This window comes from Anneissia japonica, unplaced genomic scaffold, assembly GCF_011630105.1.
Source record: "Anneissia japonica isolate Jap-2015-1 unplaced genomic scaffold, ASM1163010v1 scaffold701_len334292_cov200, whole genome shotgun sequence".
Lineage (NCBI taxonomy): Eukaryota > Metazoa > Echinodermata > Crinoidea > Comatulida > Comatulidae > Anneissia > Anneissia japonica.
The window spans coordinates 256218-261931 of record NW_022682589.1 but is presented as its reverse complement, the minus strand read 5'-3'; the positions used below and the strand labels follow the sequence as shown (position 1 = coordinate 261931).

Genomic DNA, 5714 nt, shown 5'->3' with positions numbered 1-5714 from the left:
ATATATATATATATATATATATATATATGTATATTGGTGAAAGTGATGACAATGAAAACAAAAGTCAAGTTGACGTATTTAAAACATTTATTAATTGCATTATTACACTGTTTATGTTCATCATTAAAATGTTATTTTTATTTTCTCATTCGCCTACATGCGTTCGGAAAAATATTTAAGCTAAATAAGAAAAAAAAAATATTCGCCCTTTTCTGACGACCTTTAAAAGTTGTTCACAAAACAATATTAAAAAATGATTCTTCTTAATTTCAATTGTTTGTACAGCCTGTATAAATACGAATGACAATGAAAATAAAGGTGACGTTTTATAATCTTAAAAATGATTTGCTGTTTCTATTGCATACTATTAATTATATAATTACTACAACTTTATTTTGGAAACGATGCTTTTAAAACAGCGGACACGCTCTTGCAGTATGTTTATGAAAGTAACATACTGTACAGCCATAATACAATATTAAAACAGAGACGAGACTTTTAATACGATAAAATGTACGTTACACAATTACACAAGTTGAAAATATAACAGATCCTGTATATCAGTTAACACTTACAATTTACAGCTAGGCACAGTTTATATATTGCGGCCAACTGACCTATACTATTTTAATATTTAAAAATAATAATAATCAAATTAATAACATAAGATTTGTATAGGGCTCGCTCATATTCAAATTTAAAGAGCAACAATCTTTTAGTCTGTGAGTGATTTCCAGCCATCTAGTTCCTGACAAAAACACCCCTAAGTTACAATAATTGGCAGATTCCGGAGGAAAAAAATTTTTATATGATGTAGAACTGATTTTTCTAAGACAGAAAAAAGTTGTTTGACGAAAAACTGGGAAACGGTGAACGTGATACAGATTATTGAATATTTAGAAACTGGGGGGAAAAGGGGCGTAACAGCACAATTTTACACCTTTTCCCCCAGTTTTTAAATATTCAAAAATCTGTATCTCATTCACCGTTACTTAGTTTTTGATCAAACTACTCTTTTCTGTCGTAGAAAAATCAGTTCTACAACATATCATTTTTTTTCCTAATGAATGATAGTGAATGTTTGTTGCATATGAATGAAACAGAATTAATGAATGGAACGTTTTCAAATGCATACAGAACACAGAACAAAGGGGAGAAAAAAAGAAAGCACACAAGCAGGACAAAAAATAAAAAACAAAGAAAAAGACAAACAAATGAATAAAGGAATTAACCCACCCAGAAAATAAGTCACTTGGTATTATGTATTAAATATTGCGATAAGCTGGTTTTGAATGAACTAAGGCTCTGGTGAAAAACATCGATTAACGTAAAATTGTGAGAAAGGTTATTTAAAAAGTTGGCAAGACGATGAATAAAACCATTTTTAGTGCAATTGACTCTGTTAAAGGGAACCAAAAATAGGTCATTACGACGGCCGGAGCCGGGTCTATTAATCTTACTAGGGAATAAAGAACATAAAGTAGTATCAAAAATAGAATTAACACATTTAAAAAGTAAAACCATATCAAATATATTTCTCTATGTGAGGAAAAAGTGTATGAAACAATATTGTCATTTTTAAAATTGTGATTTAAAAAATATAAAAATTTAGAATGGACTCTCTCAATCCGATGGGCTTGTAAGAACGAAATAGAATTACAGTATAAATAATACTGGAATAATCAAAAATAGGTCTAACTAAAAGAATGTAAAGATGTAATATACAGCTGTGGGTCAATTACGCATGGTCATGTATTATACTATGTTATCTGAGATTAATCAGTGGACTTTTTAAATACTCAGTACGCCCCCAATTACTGACCAGTAAAATAAATGTTTAAAAAATGGTTCATGTGGGTATCGAACTTACGACCTCCAGTTTATCTAGCCAGATAACAACCACTAAAAATGCTGAGTTTGCCTCAAGAAATATAGGAGTGAGGAGTGTTGTGTTACCGTACCAAATACACAGTACGTCCTTTAATACTAGCCAATAATAAAAATTAAAAAAAATTTTTAAAAAACCTGGCTCGTGTGGGAATAGAACCCACGACCTAAAAAAAATGGTTCGTGTGGGAATCGAACCCACGATCGCCGGGTTTACTACCCCTGATCCACCATGACTAAACAGAGCATGGTCATGGTGTCAAAATAAGTAATACGCCGTGGGCCAAGAGGGTTTATTTTCGCTTTCCGTAGTACAAGAAATGTAGAATTAAATTTGTAATCGATTTTTGATTGTTCCCATCTCCATAACTTACGCACTTTTTTTTAATGGAAAAAAATGTTGGGAAAAATCAATTATGCAAATTAGAAAAATGACGTCATATTTACAATTGACCAATTATGTTACGCGATTTATAGTGAGTACATTTTACATCATACGTTATATTATTATTATTATTCAATTAAGGGCCCTAGCTAGCCTAGAATGACAAGTATAGGCAGGCCTAATAAAACAAAAGCCAGGGCATGAGTAGTACGCATAAGCCCCTGCTCTAAACTAAGTAAGTAGGCCTAGGGCTAGGTTAGCTGTACAAATACCTGTCTGGGTTTCTCTTTGTTTTTGATTTATTAATCATATATAAATTCATTATTATTACTTTTTATTGTTAAATTATTGTTATTAAAATATTATTGCTATTTAATTGTGCATACCGTACTCGCGCGAATAATCGCCCCGTTTGAATAAGCACCCCTTCTAATTTAATAATATCATAAGATTTTCTTTTTAGCAAGTCAATAATCCAATCAATTTTGGGACTGTGGTTGTTGGCATGATTTGAGCAGCAGAGTGGAAACACATTATTCTTAGGTCAATATCAAAATGAGGATATTTCTCTTAGACAGATGAGAGTTCCGATCCCTGGACAGACAGTATACTTCCAATTTTACTCTTTTTACCCCGTTTGAATAAGCGCCCTTCCTAAAGTGCAAAATATATTTTAAGCGCCTGGGCGCGTATTCGCGCGAGTACGGTATTGTTAGGTATAGGCTGACGTTACTACAGTAACTCAAATTACTAGAACAATTCTTATAGAGTATTTGTTTATTTACATTTTTGTGAACTTTGAATGATAAAGACAGATAATTATTAAATAAAAAGTTGATTGACACTTGAATTTCATGTTGATTTTTAGTTTTGCCTGTAGCCTATAACAGCTGTGTGGTGGTGATGATTATTAATTGCAGCACAGTATAATGTTTACAAAACAATTTAATTAAACAATATAGAAATGCCAAAATCTTCTGATTCCCTTCGGAGACTAGGTATATTTGTTTAAAAAAAAAGCCCCAGGTCTTAATGCCAACACTTCTTTCTTGTATTTAATTGCATATACATGATAAGCCTACTGTACTGTATACGCAATAACAAATACAAAACACAAATATTGAAGTGATGCATGACCATTGTGAAATGTACCACCCTAATACCATCACGCTGTAGGGACAGGAACTGTCTCTTATACACATCTAGATGGGTATAAGAGACAGCGGGGGAGGCGGTCTGATTCCCCCGACTAGGGCATATACCCTATAATAAATTTTTTCTGGTCGTCACATATCATTTATTTGCAAAAATAACAGGGGCTACTTAAGGGTCTATATGGCAGGATTGCCTAATTGAAGAATGCTTCCCATCAAGGGGCACTCTCGGTCTATCGGCGACGATTAAAGAACTGCTTAAAAATAGTAAATTAATAATTATAATAATAATATGCAGAAATTTATAATGCGCCAATTCAAAAAATATTATCAAAGGCGCAGTGAACAATTAACCCAATTAAAGCGATTTTGTAAACAAAAAAGCTTTTTTTTTATTACAGTATTTATAATATGAAATTGAATATTAAGTAGTGAAATCATAAAAAATAATCTATAAATATAGTTACATTCGACTGCTAAAAAGATTAAATTGAATTAAACTATACAGGAGGCCGCTAACTGTATTATACCAGGGAACAGTTAAGTAATTTCACTGTTCCCTCATTATACCTATCTGATACCTATATTCATTGTGCGCCCTCTAGAGAACAAAATACCATCATCCAAATCAATCACAGAACGAAAGCGAGTTTTCCTAAAGTACAAATAAAGTAAATTCGTGTTTAATGAACCATGGTTTGTTATAATGACATGAGTTGGAACGTTTCCAGTGTTGTCTCCAAAATGTACCTACAACTATTACCAATCACAGCAAGGCCAGGAACACTAGCAAGTCCACAATCGCAAATTCCTACGCTTTCGTTTTGCTGGACCTTGGCAACAATATCCAAGGGAAGGGATTCCAAGTCACAACACGGTGTGTATACTTTATAACAGCCAGACAATTAGTTTATTCATGTTATTTATTGGCATTCAATAATAATCTTATAAATTAAATTTTAAACTCATTGAGATCACTTACATTTGAATAATAAAATTAATTTAATGATAAGTTAATCGCAACAAGTTTGAACTGTAGTTTTGCCTAAATTAAATCTTCAATTGCACAACATTTATAATATTAATAAACAATATGAACCAATTTAGCTACTCTTTGCCATACATTTCTCTCAGAACTTCAAAATACATATTTTTCAAGATATAATATATTATATTTTTGTCATACTGTATCAAACAAAATTATTATACCGTTAACCTCGAATTGAAGTCCAATGGGCTTAATCTTGAGAAGAACAATCTCAAATTGAAGCTCCCCACCTCTTTAGTTTGCAAAATTTGCCTCGAAAAGAAGCCCATGGGCTTCTTTTAAATTGAGCTTAAATAAGCTTCTTTTTGAGATAGTACATTACATTACATACATGAACTTAAATAAATTAAGAACAAGATTGTTTTACACAGTAGTTTAGGTGATTTAATGACAGTTAACACAATCCATGATGTTACAGTGGCCTTATTTATTGCTTTATAGTAGGCCTACAAATTCCCAAAATTTAGAGCATTCATTTTGAAAAGAAGTTACCCTCTTTACTTTGAAAAAGTAGCCTCGAAAATAAGCCCATCCTATATACTGTCTCTTATACACATCTAGATGTGTATAAGAGACAGATATTATTATTATTATTCAATTAAGGGCCCTAGCTAGCCTAGAATGACAAGTATAGGCAGGCCTAAAAAAATAAAAGCCAGGGCATGAGTAGTACGCATAAGCCCCTGCTCTAAACTAAGTAAGTAGGCCTAGGGCTAGGTTAGCTGTACAAATACCTGTCTGGGTTTCTCTTTGTTTTTGATTTATTAATCATATATAAATTCATTATTATTACTTTTTATTGTTAAATTATTGTTATTAAAATATTATTGCTATTTAATTGTGCATACCGTACTCGCGCGAATAATCGCCCCGTTTGAATAAGCACCCCTTCTAATTTAATAATATCATAAGATTTTCTTTTTAGCAAGTCAATAATCCAATCAATTTTGGGACTGTGGTTGTTGGCATGATTTGAGCAGCAGAGTGGAAACACATTATTCTTAGGTCAATATCAAAATGAGGATATTTCTCTTAGACAGATGAGAGTTCCGATCCCTGGACAGACAGTATACTTCCAATTTTACTCTTTTTACCCCGTTTGAATAAGCGCCCTTCCTAAAGTGCAAAATATATTTTAAGCGCCTGGGCGCGTATTCGCGCGAGTACGGTATTGTTAGGTATAGGCTGACGTTACTACAGTAACTCAAATTACTAGAACAATTCTTATAGAGTATTTGTT

General features: G+C 32.3%; 1 long non-coding RNA gene across 1 annotated transcript in view; it reads left to right on the top strand.

Annotated features, from left to right (window-relative positions):
• Positions 1–3976: 3976 nt before the first annotated feature.
• LOC117104857 overlaps positions 3977–5714 on the top strand; it is a 6177-nt gene continuing 4439 nt past the window's right edge. Inside the window, exon 1 of the long non-coding RNA XR_004444832.1 lies at positions 3977–4303. This is a non-coding gene — a long non-coding RNA (uncharacterized LOC117104857). The remainder of the gene's footprint in view (positions 4304–5714) is intronic.